Source organism: Humulus lupulus, chromosome 2, assembly GCF_963169125.1.
Source record: "Humulus lupulus chromosome 2, drHumLupu1.1, whole genome shotgun sequence".
NCBI classification, from domain to species: Eukaryota; Viridiplantae; Streptophyta; class Magnoliopsida; order Rosales; family Cannabaceae; genus Humulus; species Humulus lupulus.
Genome location: NC_084794.1, coordinates 169,088,289 through 169,104,597, shown reverse-complemented (window position 1 = coordinate 169,104,597; position 16,309 = coordinate 169,088,289).

Genomic DNA, 16,309 nt, shown 5'->3' with positions numbered 1-16,309 from the left:
AATGGGCAAGGCTTCAACTTGCTCCAAAAGTTTGTATATATTTACTAATGACCCCACAACCCTATTTAAAAGTGACAATGGGTGATTACAGAAAAGCAGAAGTACATGGTTAGAACTAATCACCTGACTAGGTGGGGCTAATAGGGAGCCACTCCGTGAAGACACATGGCTGTCCATCATTAGTCCACAGCAGTGGCGAAGCCAGCGACAAAGTACAATGGGAAAAAAAAAATTAATGTTATAAAAAATATTGAGAAATTCCCCTATAAAAGGGGCTACTGGTGTACCATTTGTGCTTTTAGTATGTAGATAGTTAGAATCTTAATTATTTTTATATGATTGTATATATTGTAGTCATAACATACATCACACAAAACTTTGAGAAATTATGAATAATTTAAGGTACCGAAAACAAGTTTCAAACATTTATGTTAACATACGTGTTTGTTTTTTTTATACACGAGTGCAAGAAAATATTTGAACTGTAATTTCGACACCATAAAGAATTCAAAATTTCCAAAAAAAGAATATATAAATTTAAATAGGAGTATAATTATTTCCTAAAAATATAAGTCATTAGAAATTAAATGTAAATAAATATTAAAAATGAAGAAGCATGAAATAAGAAGAAACAACAAAATTAGGTGATATTTTTTTTATTTTGAACTGTCTCATAATTCAACTTTATACCAACATATAATAATATTGGTTGATCAAAGTTTTTGTTTGTATACCAAAAACCAAAATACTTATATATATATATATAAATACATATTGTACATATATATAATATTTTTTTTAACTTATATGCAAAGTAGACAAAATTGTTTATTTGACCCCACTATAATTTATGTGTATGTTTCAAGGTGGATTCAAATTCCACTTTAAAAAAAAATTGTAAAAGTTGAGTGGGGGCACATGCCCCCACCTCCCTTCGCCACTGGTCCGCAATCTGCTTACATTGCAGAGGAAATGAGCTTGATGGCCACGTCTCCTCATTTTTAAACTAGAAAATATAACCGAGCTTCACACAGTATTTTGTAATAGTTATTTTGGCCGATTACCCTTTATTTATAAAAATTAACTTTTAGAACTTGTATTTTTTCAAAAGGTTAAAAATATGAATAGAAATATCGATTATTTGAACACTCTATTTCAACCAACTACCCATTTTGACATTTTATTTATAGAAATTAACCTTTGGACCATATATGTATTCAAAAGGTTAAAAATTCTTTATAAAAAATAAATATATAATATATGTTTTATGTAAGGGTTCACACCATTTGGAACATTCTATTTTAGTCGATCATCCGTTTGGATCCTTTATTTTTTAAAATTAACTTTTGGACCTCATGTTTTGTCAAAACGTTAAAAATTGGTATTTCTAAAAAGATTATTTGAACCACATGTATTCAATTACCTGTTTAGACCCTTTATTTTAAAATTTTAAAATTTTAAAAATTTGGACCTAGTGTTTTATGTTTTCGATTACCTATTTAGACCCATTATTTAAAATAAAAAAAATTAGACCTCGTGTTTATTTATTTGGACCATTTATTTTTAAAATTGTATAATAAATTATTAAAAATTTATTGAACAAAGAGTTACTATTAAATTTTCGAAAATAATATTTGACTAAAATAAAATGGATCATAATATATTTTCTTTTATATAATTGTGTTGTACTTATATTTTTAAGTAACTTTAAATATTGATTAGTGCCCAAAAATACACATTTATTGATTTTAATAGTCAAAATAAATTAAGTTTTGATTAATATTTTCATCGAATTAATATGATTAAATTTATAAATGAAAATATTTGATTTTAATTTAGTTTGTTTTATTTTGTAGGATTCAATTGGTATTTTTGGCACTTGGAAACAAAGAAACAAAAAATAAATAAAATTGGAAAAAGAAAAGGAATTATGGCATTTTTGAAAGAGGGAAGCCCAAATAATAGCGCAGGCCCATCCTCCGTTTCCCTTCTCCAGCCATTGACCCGGTCAACTCACCTCCTCCTGCCACCTGTCATCCTCCAACGTAACACTTCAACCAACTCTTCACACCCAAACAGCCAGCTTCTCCCCAACAAGCCCAACAGGCCCAACGACCCAACATCCCAGCTCCCTTCCTTCAGCATTCGGCTCCAGCGGTCCAACACAGTAAGCCCAACACCACACCCAACTTCCCAACAGGCCCATCCGAAGCAACCAAACTCCAACGCAACAAGCCCAGTCCGAATCAGACCCAGCCTTCTCCTCTCCCAGCACTGCCACGTGGCGCCTCCCCATTGGCTAGGAATGGGTCAAAACCCACTTCTGCCACCAACCACCTTCAACCCATATTTTGTGGGTATTGGGCCTTGCAAATTGCGATTTTGAGCTTTAAAGTTCATACTTTGTGGTATTTTAGAAAAATGGCATTTTGACCATACACCAAAATAGCTAAGTTAATGTTAATAATAAGATTTGATTTTTCAAAATCATATTTTATTATTAAAATTTCAGATTTATTTTGTAAACCTCATTTTGTTGTTTAATTTTTTTTAATCATTTTCTCCATCTATAAATAGAGACTCTTTCTTCACAATTGGAATGTAAATTTTAGAGTAAAGAAACTATAACAAAAAATTTACTCACTTTCTTCTTAGAATTTTGTGAGAATCATGAGCATAATGGTCTAATCTTCCTAGGAAGGTTAGGGATGATTCCATATGCTAGTGATGTTATTTTGCTACTTTGATTTACTATGTTCTTAATGTAATATATTTGAGTTATTTTTGTTTGTTGACCACGATTTTGGCCAACGACGAATAGACGTCAAAACTACAGTAAACCTTCAAGAGAAAATACGACTGATAATTTTATAGTGGTTCAGCCCCAATATGTTGATAATAGCCTAATCCACTTAGAGTTGTGATATATAGATCTACACTTAAGATCAGATGAACTTGTGTCAACTGAGTTTCTTAAGTGTAAATGAAAAAAATACAAGATTTCTCTCAGAATACAATTGATCTCTTAGGAAAATCAGAATTCGAATCCCCTTAATGATGCCATGAGTTCTTTATTTATAGGCTCAGGATCGTACAAATCAAAATCCCTCATAATCGGGATAATTCAGTTGCTCTAACCAATATTTAATTAATAATCAAATTTAAAATACAACAATATGCAATTTCTTTGGGATAATCTGAGAGATTCCTGCTGTGGGTACGAATAATTCTAGCTGAAGTCGTTACTGAAATTTTGTCGCAGAATCATGATCTGTCTGGTTGGCCAACTCCACTCCCTGAAGTGAGACTGGTCGGCCAAAACACCCTTCTGGTTAGGCAAAACATTTGACTGACTTGATACACTTGACTCCAAGATATCTGGTTGGCCAAAGTGCTTTACTGGTTAGTCAAAAATCCTTACAGGTCGGCCAAAGCGCTTTACTAGTCAGTCAAAAATCCTTACCAGTCGGTCTAATCACTTCTAAACCAGATAAATAATTTTTATGACCAGTAATATCGCAACTCTGAATATTCATCTCAAACCTTTTGCCTTTCTTGATAACACATTTATTGACTACCATGTATTGACACTTGTCACTATTGATCGCCACGTCATCGTATTCAAGTTTTGGGGATAACATTTGCCCCCCAAGCTTATTATATGATATACTCACATAATAAACTTTTTCTCAACTGCTGAGGGCATAAAAAGAAAAACTGGCTTTCCACATTCTCCCGCCTTCTCAAACAAACCACGACTGAAATCTTACTAGACCACGATCATGGTAGTTACCTGTTTCCAATCGTGGGGGAGAGAACAGCAAAAAGAATTTTAAGAGTCTAAGGGTAAGTGAAAATTTCCACTCTCTTCCCTTTAAATAGACCAATAGGTGCTCACAATTCATAAGCAAAAAAGGCTCACAAACTACCCATCTCTCCTTTTGGCCGAAACCTTCAAAGTTTACTCTCCTTTTGCCTGAAATCTTCAAATAACTCCAAAAAAGGCTCCAATTTCTTCAAACACATCCAAGGATCCTTCAAGAAATCAACAACTCTTTCAAGATATTTGGGTAAGTTCTTCTTCCTCATCTTCATTTGTAAGCATTTTAAGCTTTAAAATTTCACATAAAAGTTTGTTAGAACCCATATGTGTCGAAACCCTCTTCTTAGAATACACCCTTGGATTTGTGTATGAATCTTTGATGAATGATGCAATTTGTGGCTGTTTTGATGTACTTTAGGCTATGGGTAAATCAATTTGGTCTCCAATTTCATGAAAATTTGAAGAAAAAATTATTTTTCACTCTACATTGCATATTTAGGTTTATGGGTATTTGATGAACACTTCTTTCCTTAGAACCTCTTGAGCTTTTCAAACCCCACCTTTTGATCTTGATGTAGTGTCCCATAAATAGAAGAACATGTTTGTGCCTCAATCCTTTGAGATTTATGGTCTTTTCGGACCCTATAGCCAATCGGTTACTGTTTTTGGCCCTCAAATTCATACATGATTAGTAGAAAATGCATGTGTGTGATCAACCGGTTATCCTACACAAACTGCTCGGATTCCTGGCCTAGTCTCTCGGATACCACGCCATCCCCTCGGACACCTCAAGAACCACTCGGGGTACCGCGACATCCGCTCGGACCATCACCCAGCCGATCGGGTGTGCTTCCATCCGCTCGGATGCCTGGCAGATTGCTCGGGCACCAAGCCAGCCGCTTGGATGACACGCCCAGTCGATCGGGCGCTCCTCCATCCATTCGGTCACCACGCAATCTGCTCGAACACACCACGCCATTTGCTCGGACACGCCATGCCATCCGCTCGGCACCACGCCCAATCCGATCGGATGCTCCCAAGCCTTTGGGCTTGTAAAAATGATTCATGAATTTTAGGCATCAAGACAAAAATTTTGCTTATTACTTTTTCCCTCATACATGTTTATTCTGGGGAGTAAAAAATATTTTTACTACCCAGTAAAATATTTTCTGAGTAGTAAATAAATAATTTTCCTTTGCATTTATTGATTTATGTTTGTTTGGTTCACTCACCTTCCCATAATTTTTTGTAGATGAATCGCTTCGACTACAGGGGAGGTGACAACCATACAAACTCTGACTCTTCAATTCCCAAGTCAAGCAACACTCCTCAAAGTAGTGACTCCTCATCCAAATCTCCTAGCAGTCGTACTCCCGAAGATCGCCTTCGTCGCCTTAAGAAAATCCTTCCCCGGTCGTCTTTATACTTCCTTCACGAAGAACAGTTTCTTAATCAACGACTTCAACATCCGCCAATAAGGGTGAAAAAATGTAATCGACTTCCTCAAGACCAAGATCCTCAAGTGGCTCGTAGAGCGACACAAAAGGTAGTGGAACATGGTGAAGCCCAAACTGCAGCTTCTTCTAGGTCGCCGCGCCAAATCCAAAAAGCTAGCAAACCCTGGAGAAAGACTATCCAGAAATTTACAACTGAGATTCAGCAATCAGCTGTTCTAAAACCAAGAAAAGATGAAGACGAAACGCCCTCTTGGTTCATAACCAAACCTTCTAAACTTAACTCCAGCACGTTCGATAAACACATTCGGGCTTCAGGCCTTGAAGGAGTAAACGTGATATGCCCGCGACCTCATCAGAGAGCTAACAACCCTGGTGGACCTTATTGCGCCTGGTCCAGATACCATGTTTTTGCAGGAGCTACTATCCCACTGCACCCTTTTTTCTGGCCGGTAGCATATTACTTCAATGTCTCTCCTTTCCAGATAGCTCCTAATGGAATTAAGGCATTATCTGCTTTATATATTCTCTACTTCTTCCAAGGCTGGGATCCACCCACTCCTCATGAAGTGCACTACCTCTTCGACTTTAGGACCAGCCCAAGCCACAAGAATACAGGTTTTTTCCACCTCTTCCATAAGCATAAAGGGATTAAATACCTCCATGGTATCGCACATAAATCGAATCCCGAAAAATACTATACAGAGTATTTTCTTACTTCAGACATTAAGGCCAACAACTTGGCCTTCATGCATGCAGTTCCTTTCCATCAACCTCTACCAACTAAGGAAATGTATTCCCGAGCAAAAGAACTTGCTAACATGTCTACCGAAGAGAAAAATGCCAAAGGGTTGGTCAACGTGGACAACCTTCAGCTGGTGGGGTTGTTACCAAGAAATCAAAACATCATAGAAGGTAGCACTACTGAAGAAGCGAACGCAACTGACCAGTCAAATGCTGACACTGAAGTAGTGACGGATCAATTCTCCCCTGAACCATCTCCCTACTCACGCCGACCAGGTGACCTTATTATTAGGGAACCCCTTCCAGAAGACCATCGTAGACGTGCCATTCCTACAAAGCCTGGGAAAGGAAAGACCCTTGAGCTCCATAGAGATGTCAGCTCGTCATCTAAAGAGGAAGACGACTTTCTTGATGAAATTCTAAACTCAGGTTTTTCTGCTAATCAGTAACCATAGTTTTGTGTTTTGTTACAAATAACTTCCTTCGAGAATGATTGTATGAAATCTGTAGAGTTATGTGGTAATAGTAAAATTTTCATTTACTTATATATTGTCTCCCATTTTTACTAACAAGTCTTGTGCTTCACTCTTTTTTTGCAGATCTAGATATGTTCAACACAATTCAACACTTCCTCTGCCTAAAAGAGGAAACCTGGGGAAGGTAGTAGCTCAAACCCTCCGAGCAAAGTTGCAAAGTGCACCGACCAGCCAGGGGAGATTATCTGTGTAACGACCCAAATTCGCTAATAAGGCTTAAGAGCCTTGGTTAGTGTGCCTGGAGGGCATAATGGGAATTATGTGTGACTTTAATGAGTAAAATGCATGATTATGATTTAAAGCATGTTATATGACTATTTGAATATTTGAGATGCATGACTATGTGTATTAGTATGCATGTAGGCCCTGACTAGGTTAGAAGGGCGTAATCGTAATTTTGGCCATTATGGGCATAACTGTATACATACATGTGATAATTGTTGAGACCACATTATTATGTGGATATATCTATGATCTGTGACTCGAGACGATCCTAGTGAGCGGTTTAGCGGAAAATTCACGGCGGGGATTTATACCCGGCTCGGGGCGAGCCTGGGGGTATAAATGGGAATTTAGTGAGTATATTGGAGTCTATTTTGACATCGAGGAATATTATTGGTGATTAATTAGGTATTGGGAAGTAAGCGGGAAAATATTAGAGACACTCGAGGAATTAGCGGGAATTGGGTAAAATGACTAAAATGCCCCTAAGTGGATTAAAGGGTTTAGAATTAATAGGGAGGGCATTTTGGTCAATTGGCTTCTCAGAGATAAGTATGTTAAGGATTTATACTGAGTGGGAATTGTAGAAAAAGGGTAGAAGGTTGTGGAAAGAAAGGAAAAAGAAAAGGAAGGGAAAACAGAACAACTTTTCCTAGGGTTGGTTTATGGTTCTCTCACCATTTCTCTTCATTCTTCTTGGAGCAAAATTCAGAGGAGAGCTAGGTCAACTAAGCCATGAGGTTTCTGAGCTAAGTTTGAAAATTTGGCAAGGGTTTAGCAAGGATAGGTCATTTACTTGAGGTAAGACTTTGTAGTTCCTTCAGTTCTGGTTTTGGTTTTTAACTAAGGTATCTAAGTTGTGTTGATGGGGAATTCTAGGGAAGTTGGAGCCAAGGGTTGAGGAAGAGCAAGCTAAGGAGGTCTAGAGGCAACTTGAGGTCGAATTTCCATCAAAGGTATAAACTCTGAGCTTTTAACTTTGATGTTTTAACTGGTTTCTGCTGAGTTTTGAAGTCTAGAAGTGGCTATGGTGAATTTTGAGATTAGGGATGTATGTGCTTGGGTTTTGAGTATTTGGGGTGCTTGGGATGAGTGGAATGTGTTAATAAGCTTGTTTTTGAGTTTGGTGAAGGTTTGGAGAAGTTTTGGTTGAGTTTGGTTCAAGGAAATCGCAGGAAGGGAAATTGGGAGGTTGGCTGTCTGTGACTAGCGCTACAGTGCTAGCCTTTGGGCGCTGTAGCGCTAGGCCATGCTTTCTGGGGGATTTTGGTTCTGCTTGTAGTGCTGTAGCGCCCTCCTTAGAGCGCTGTAGCGCTGCCCTATTTCCATAAAGGGATTTTAGGGTTATTTACAAGGGTTTTTGACCAAGGGTTCGGGGTTCGATTCCACCACCTTGTTTGGTGGAACTAGGACTTCCCGGGGGCTCGGGATTGATCCCGAGGCTAGGTTTTGGACTTGAGGTTTGGTGATGACTTTGACCTATGGTTGTGATTAGGTGAGCGCAAGGGCTCGAGAGGGATCATGCTCAAGGAGTCAAGTGATCAAAGCTAGCGACTCGAAAGGTAAGAAAACTGCATCCGGTTATATGTTTGTGATGGGACTAAGTGCTCTCGATATTTGTATTATGTCAATGATGGTATTATGCCATGGGACATGTGATAGCAGCCTAAGGGTGTCGTACACAATATTTGCACACAGGGCGCAGCTTGGCCACTGGTAGCCGAGGACAGCTTAATATTCACTGAGCTCGGTTTAAGCGGGCCGGAGTCAGTGGGATAACGGAGGGTGCGGCCTAAGGGTGCAAACTCTAGTTATCATATGTGATTTGGTGTATGCTATGAATTGATATGCTTAGTATGCTGAATACTTGACTATTCTAAATGTTGATGTGATAAAGAACATGTGATGCAATATAAGATATTGAATTGTCTGTTGATTGCTTATGCTCTGTTGTTGTGTTTTCTTGCTGGGCCTTGGCTCACGGGTGCTACATGGTGTAGGTAAAGGGAAAGGCAAGTTGGACCAATCCTAAGATGGAGGGCTGCGGGGTGGAATGTACATAGCCAGCTGTTCGGTCACCATGGCCGAGGAGTGGGTCAGGACAGAGATTGCCTATTTGTCTGTTTTTCCTTAATATGGCTAATACTGTATTTAGTCCTTGAATCTTTTGTAAACAGTTTCAAACTTAACATTTTTTTTCGGGGATCCCGTGTAAACAGGAAATTTTTCTTTATGAAAATGTGACTTTTGAGACCAAAACATTTTAACCCTAGTTCCCTTGTAGTTTCAATAACACGTTTTTAATTAAACGACTTGATTAGCAAGTCTAGCACTTTATAAACACACAGTGTAACGGTCTTGGCTATCCAGAGTGTTACAATCTGACCAGCCTATCACCATCCTGCAGTTGAATCCTTCATCAATTCCTCCTTCTGCTAGTTTAACACCTACCCGCTCGGCTGGCTTAAGTGAGCCTCTTCGCATTGCTGGTGATATTGGAAAGGAATTGCTAGACCACACTCTACACCATGCTACAACAACTCAAACCTTTAAGTCTTTGCCCCGACCCAGTGTTGAAGTTGTCCTGCAAAGGGTTCTTGCCCAAATGATGAGTGTAAGTATTTTATCATCAAGACATCCCATTTTGTTATTACTTGTTTTTACTTTAAGTAACTTTCCGTTATCCATTTCAGTCACTTATCTTTATTAGTCATGCTCAGCACCGAGCAGTAGACTATAAGGAATTTATCAAAGTCTTAAATGATCAATTAGTGGAAGCCCAAGCCAAGATTGAAACTTTAACTACATCCGAAGGGGATCTTCGATCCAAGGTCGAGCAGGCGGAGAAGACCATTGTCGAGCGGGATGGATCTCTAAGAGAGTTGGCTAATGAGAATAAGAAACAAATCCAAACCAACAAGACGTTGACTGATCAGCTGGAGAAAATGACTTGCGAGAATGAGGAGTTGAAGCGAGAAAAGGAAGCCAATCTTGCTCGCTATGAGGAGATTTGTTTCAACTGCTTCTACCAGGTATGGAAGTTGAACAATCCCCTCAACCTCAACTTTCTCTCAGAGGAGGCCATGGCAGAAGAACTTACCAAATGCGAGGCAAAGGCCGCTGAGGAGGCAGCCAATCCTGCTGGTGTTGTGCCTTTTTCTCCTGCTTTATCATTCCGACCAGGGGATGTCACTGATGCCGAGGATGGTGTTGATCAACCTGTCAACAATTTACTAGACCAGTGAACATACTTTGGCCGACCAGAGAGTCTCTTATCCGACTAGTAGACACTTATCTCAACTATCTTCTTATTATATTTTGCTCGTACGGCCAAGCTGTGTTGGCATGTATACTTTACTTTTTAGACTTAAAACATTTACAAGTTTTTTTGTGGAAAGCCACTCTGATGTATGCCTTATATTTTCACATGAGTACTTAGTTTTCTAACTTAGAAATTCTAAACATTTCATAAGTCACTACTAAGTATACTTTCTCACACTCTTCTAACATTTTATGACTTAAAATTTTGAAAATTCCAAGTGACTTAATCTTTGTCAAACAAGTTACCTTAATGGCCTTTTTTTACTTCAAAAATTTACAAGTCAGCCTAAAAAAAAATATCTTTACTCGTGCTCTTATTGCCTGTGTTGAATTACATACCAATATACCCTATGTGCCCCCCAAGTGATTGAGGGTTGAAAAATCCTTGGTCACTTGCTACTTGACCGAATCTGTTTGAGTAGTTATTACCCGTGAAACACATCGAATATAAAGAAGATATTTGAGCAGCTAAACACTGCAAAAATATTCGACTAGTTAAATATTGGTAATTTACCTGATGGATACCGACTAGTTGAACACTGCCCGGTTTTTTCCTCTCATAATTTTTTTTTAAATGTACTGACAGTTGAACACTACCAAAGTAAAAATAATCAACACATATGCATAATTTGTAGCAAGATTCGACCGCGCTGCGCGTGATCTCTTTCATTAATCATAAATAATAAGGACAAAGCGTGTCTAATCACGAGTTTCAAACAAACTAAAATTGTTTCAAAAATAAAATAGCTGGTCAGCAAATAACCAGCTCACAAACAAACTTAAATAACAAGTTAAACACTTGAAACTAAGCTACCGCTCTGTAAGCAGTATTCATTGATAATACTTTCTTAAGTGCTCGCCATTCCAATAATTCCTTATCAGCTCTCCATTTAGTCAAGAAAGTTTGTAAGTGCCGGGTGGCAAGACTTGCTCAATCTGATACGGTCCCTCCCAGTTTGGTCCTAGCACTCCAGCTGCTGGGTCTTTGACGAACACTTTTCTAAGGACCAAATCTTCGACCTGGAATTTCCGATCTCTAACTCTGGAATTAAAATAGCAGGCCACTTTTTGCTGATGGGCAGCAACTCTCAAGCGTGCTTTTTCTCATTTTTCTTCAACAAAGTCCAAAGATTCAGCTAACAACTGGTGATTCTCCTCCTGGTCATACGTGCTTCTCTGATGGGATGGTGGGTCGACCTCGATAGGCAACATGGCTTCATATCCATATGCCAAGGAAAAAGGAGTATGACCAGTTGTTGTCCGGGCAATAGTTCTGTACAACCAAAGAACCTCTGGCAATTCTTCTACACAAGCACCTTTATCTTGTTATAGACGCTTTTTTAGAGTATCCTTTAAAGTTTTATTCACGGTTTCAACTTGTCCATTGACTTGTGGGTGAGCTACCGAGGAGAACATTTTTATAATGCCATGTCTAGTGCAAAAATCAGTAAACAAGTCACTATCGAATTGAGTGCCGTTTTTAGAGACTATCTTCTTGGGCAGACCATAGCGACATATTATATTCTTAACCACAAAATCTAACACTTTCTTCAAGGTGATTGTTGCTAGTGGTTCAACTTCGGTCCACTTAGTGAAATAATCCATAGCAATTACCGCGAACTGCACCCCTCCTTTTCCTTTGGGTAGCCTCCTGATCAGATCAATTCCCCACACTGCAAAAAGGCCATGGACTCTGCATCTGCTTCAAGACATTTGGAGGCGCCCTGGGTATTTTAGAAAATCTCTGGCATTTATCACACTTCTTCACGTACTCCATGGAATCTTCATTCATTGTAGGCCAAAAAAACCCTTGTCACAAAATCTTTTTGGAGAGACTTTGCCCCCCAGCATGATCTCCGCAGAATCCCTCGTGCACTTCGGTTAGTAAGTTTTTTTACTAGTAGGGTATTATGCATCTAAGTAGTGGCATAGAGTACCCTCTTCTATATAATACCCCATCCATCATAATATACCTAGCAGCTTGCCTCATAATCTTCTTGGCTTCATTGCAATTGTCTGGTAGGATTCCTTGCTCAAGGTAAGTAATGATGGGTGTCATCCAAGTGTTAGCTAATGTGATGGGCATGGCTTCCTGCTCATTAATACTCGGCTCTGCCAAGTATTCTACTGGTACTATGTTCAAAGTTTCAGCATCTTTTGCACTAGCCAATTTATCCAAAGCGTCTGCATTGGAGTTCTCCTCTAGGGGTACTAGCTTGACTGTATGTTCCTCGATTTTGCTAGAAAGCCCTTGCCTTTATTCAAGTATGCCACCATGTGCAAACCTCTTGCCTAATATTCCCCTAAAATTTGGTAGACCACCAACTAGGAATCGTTGTTTATTTCGACCGACCGGGCATGAACATCTCTAGCTAGTCGCAATCGTACCAGGAGAGCTTCATACTCTGCCTCATTATTAGAAGCATTAAATTCGAACCTCAACGCGCAATGAATTTGATGTTGCTCAGGTGTGATCAATATAACTCCCGCTCCTGAATGATGTTCATTTGACGACCCATCAACAAAAAGTTGCCAGGTAGGAAAATTCTCTCTCTACCCAGTTGCATTTTCTCGCTGGTCATGAAGATCAGGTGTCCCAGTGCATTCAGCAATGAAATCCACCAAAGTCTGTCCTTTAATGGCGGACCTCGGTTGATATTTGATTTCAAATTGGCCCAATTCGACCGCCCATATAAGTAAACGACCAGAAGATTCTAGTTTCTGTAAGACTTGGCGTAAGGGCTAGTCGGTAAGTATTTTAATGGGATGTCCTTGGAAGTACGGCCGCAATTTGAGAGATGCAAGTACTAAACAATAAGCCAAATTTTCGATCATGGGATACCTTGACTCCACTCCTATCAACCTCTTGCTGACATAATATACTGGATATTGCACCTTATCTTCTTCTTGCACCAGAGCAGCACTGACAGCATGCTCTGTGACTACCAAATAAATAAAAAGGTCCTCTCCATCTACTGGCTTTGAAAGAACATGAGGTTGAGCCAAATGTTTTTTTATGGCTTGAAAAGCTTGCTCACACTCCTATGTCCATTCAAATTTTTTGCTACCTCTAAGTTAAAAAAAAGGGACACATTTGTCCGTTGATTTGGAAATGAACCTACTTAGAGCAGCAATCCGCCCAGTCAAACTTTGCACATCCTTAATCCTAGCTGGAGACTTCATTTCCACGAGTGCCTTTATCTTCTCAGGATTCGATTCTATTCCTCGCGAGTTAACAATAAACCCAAGGAATTTTCCAGAACTTACTCCGAATGAGCATTTGAGGGGGTTCAACTTCATGATGTACTTTCTTAGTACCGCAAAGCATTCCTCAAAATCTCATACATGTCCTTCAGCTTCCTTTGACTTCACCAGCATATCGTATACGCACACCTCCATGTTTTTGCCGATTAAGTCACGAAACATGCCATCCACTAGACGCTGGTAGGTGGCTCATGCGTTCTTTAAGCCGAATGGCATAACCTTATAACAATACAACCCTATGTTTGCTCGGAAGCTGGTGTGCTCCTCATCGGGAGGATGCATACCAATCTGATTATACCCCGAGTAAGCATCCATGAAAGACAAAGTTTCATTAACAGAAGTTGCATCCACCAACTGGTCTATCCTTGGTAAAGGAGAACAGTCCTTAGGACATGCTTTATTCAGATTGGTGAAATCCACATAAGTCCTCCACTTACCATTAGACTTGGGCACTAATACTGGGTTTGAAACCCAGGCGAGGTAATAAGCCTCTCTTATGAACCCGTTTTCCTTTAGTCGCTCGACTTCCTCTTTGAGAGCCTTCGCTCTCTCCTTGTCAAGCAATCTTCTCTTCTGTTGCACTGCTGGGTAGCTTTCATCCACGTTGAGCACGTGGCTAATCACAGTTGGTGAGATGCCCACCATATCCTTGTGAGACCAGGCGAAGACATCTTGATTCCTTCGCAAAAATTCTACCAACTGTGCTCTCACTTCCAACTTCAACTTTTTTCCAATTTTGACCCCTCTGGTCGGGTCACTTTCATCTATTGAGACCTCCTCTAACTCTTCCATGGGTCCCACTCCACTATCCAAAATCCCCAAAGCAAGTATCAAAGTCCATTCCCTCGCTTTGGGCAACGCCCTATTTGATGACTCCATCACCGGATGGGGCTTGTTGCTTATTGAAACCAAGAGTACTTTCTTGGTTGATTACTTCTAACACTTTCTCCTAGTCGGCTACAACCATAATGCTTTGTTAGTCGACATCCATCTCCTCTACTTCTTCTCTATCTACACATACAATCATATTATTCTCCTTAGCTCCCTTCCGTGCTTTAACTACCGAAGCATTGTAACACTCTCTAGCTTCTCTTTGGTCTCCTTGGACACAACCTAGTCCTGCACTAGTCAGGAACTTCATGGAAAGGTGCCATATAGAGACTGCCGCATGCAAGGCCGTGAGTAGTGGTTGACCAATCACCACATTATAAGCCGACGAACAATTGACTATCAAAAACTCCGTCATGACTGTCTCGTTCCTAGGAGCATCTCCTGTTGTGACCGGTAACTTGATTGTTCCGGCCGGTGACAACCCTTCTCCAGTAAATTCGTAAATAACTTGAGAGCATGGATTCAAGTCATTAATGGATAATTTCATCCTTTCAAAAGACGACTTGTAAATAATATTCACAGAACTTCCCGTGTCAACCAGACATCTCTTCACCTTCATGTTTGCTATTTGGAATGTAATGACAAGTGGGTCATTATGAGGATATCTTACATGTCAAGCATCATCTTCAGTAAAAGTGAGAAACTCACTTTCCTACCGTGGATTCTTTGGAGGTCGCTCCTCTACAGCCATGACCTCTGATGTCGATACTGCATCCAACTCATGTCTAAGTGTTCGAGCGTATCTCTCTCTTGCTTTGTTACTATCTACAGCCAGGTATGGACCTCCACATATAGTGTCTAAAGTGAAGTCCACAGGCTCGGGTTGCAAGGGTGGAGACCGCTGTTGCTTAAACCCAGGATTGTTGTTACTTTCTTCTCCTTGGGTCTTTTCTGCTTGATACTTTTTTAACTTTCCTGACCGAAGGAGAAACTCTATCTCGTCTTTGAGATGATTGCATTCATTTGTGTCGTGACCATAATCTCCATGGAAACGACAGAACTTAGTCATGTCTCTCTTACTCATCTCCTTCCTGATGGGTGGGGGTTTCCGGTAGAGAACCTCTTGATGACTCGCAAGATATATTTCTACTCGGCTGGCCGAAAGAGTGGTGTAATTGGTGAACCGAGGTTTATACTTGGTTGGCTTGTCGCTTGGTCCCGACTTAGCCTTCTTTTCCTCATGGCGGTCAGACCCGTTATTTCCACGGTTATTTCTACCATTTTGTCCATTCCCACCATTCTTAGGAGGATCAGTTGATCTGCCCGGATTGTTTATGCCATTTTCTCCTTTCTCAATCGCGTCATCCAATTTCATATATTTGTCTGCTCGGTCAAGAAATTGTTGGAGTGTTGAAATTGGATTACAATGTATACTGTCCCACAAAGGACTCCGATAAATTATACCAAAAGATATGGCAACCATCTTCCCCTCATCTCCAACAGCAGTTACTCGGTTGGCTTCTCTCATGAACCTCTGTATGTAATTCTTGAGAGATTCATCCTTCCCTTGTTTGATATCTGCCAAGTGATTGGCATAAACTGGAGGAGTCCGAGCAGCACTAAACTGTCTACAAAATTCTTTCCTAAAACTCTCCCAAGAGGTAATGGAGTTTGACTTGAATTTCCAATACCACTCTTGGGCAGTATCGGACAACGTAGTGGGGAAAACTCTACATCGATAATCATCACTCACCCCGAGTAGCTCCATTTGGTCTTCAAACTTCCCAGCATGCCTTATGGGGTCTGCCTTTTCTGTATATACTGGCAGTACCGATGCTTTATACTTTGCTGGCGGCTGGGCTGCTCTGATTCGGGCACAAAATGGGCTGCCACTCCTGTAGTCTACCAGATCAATTGCAGAAGGTCTTTCGACAAACCTTGAACTGCGGCTGTTAGCGCATCAAGCTGAGCCTGGATGCTTGTGGCGACCAATGGGGGCTCAAGGTCTTGACCGCCTGGTCGGGCATTCCTATCTGGCGCACTGTCATCAAGTATTTCTACTTGACTGGCAGGTCGGGTCAGATCTCGCCCTTCGACCGGGATGGTCCTTCTCT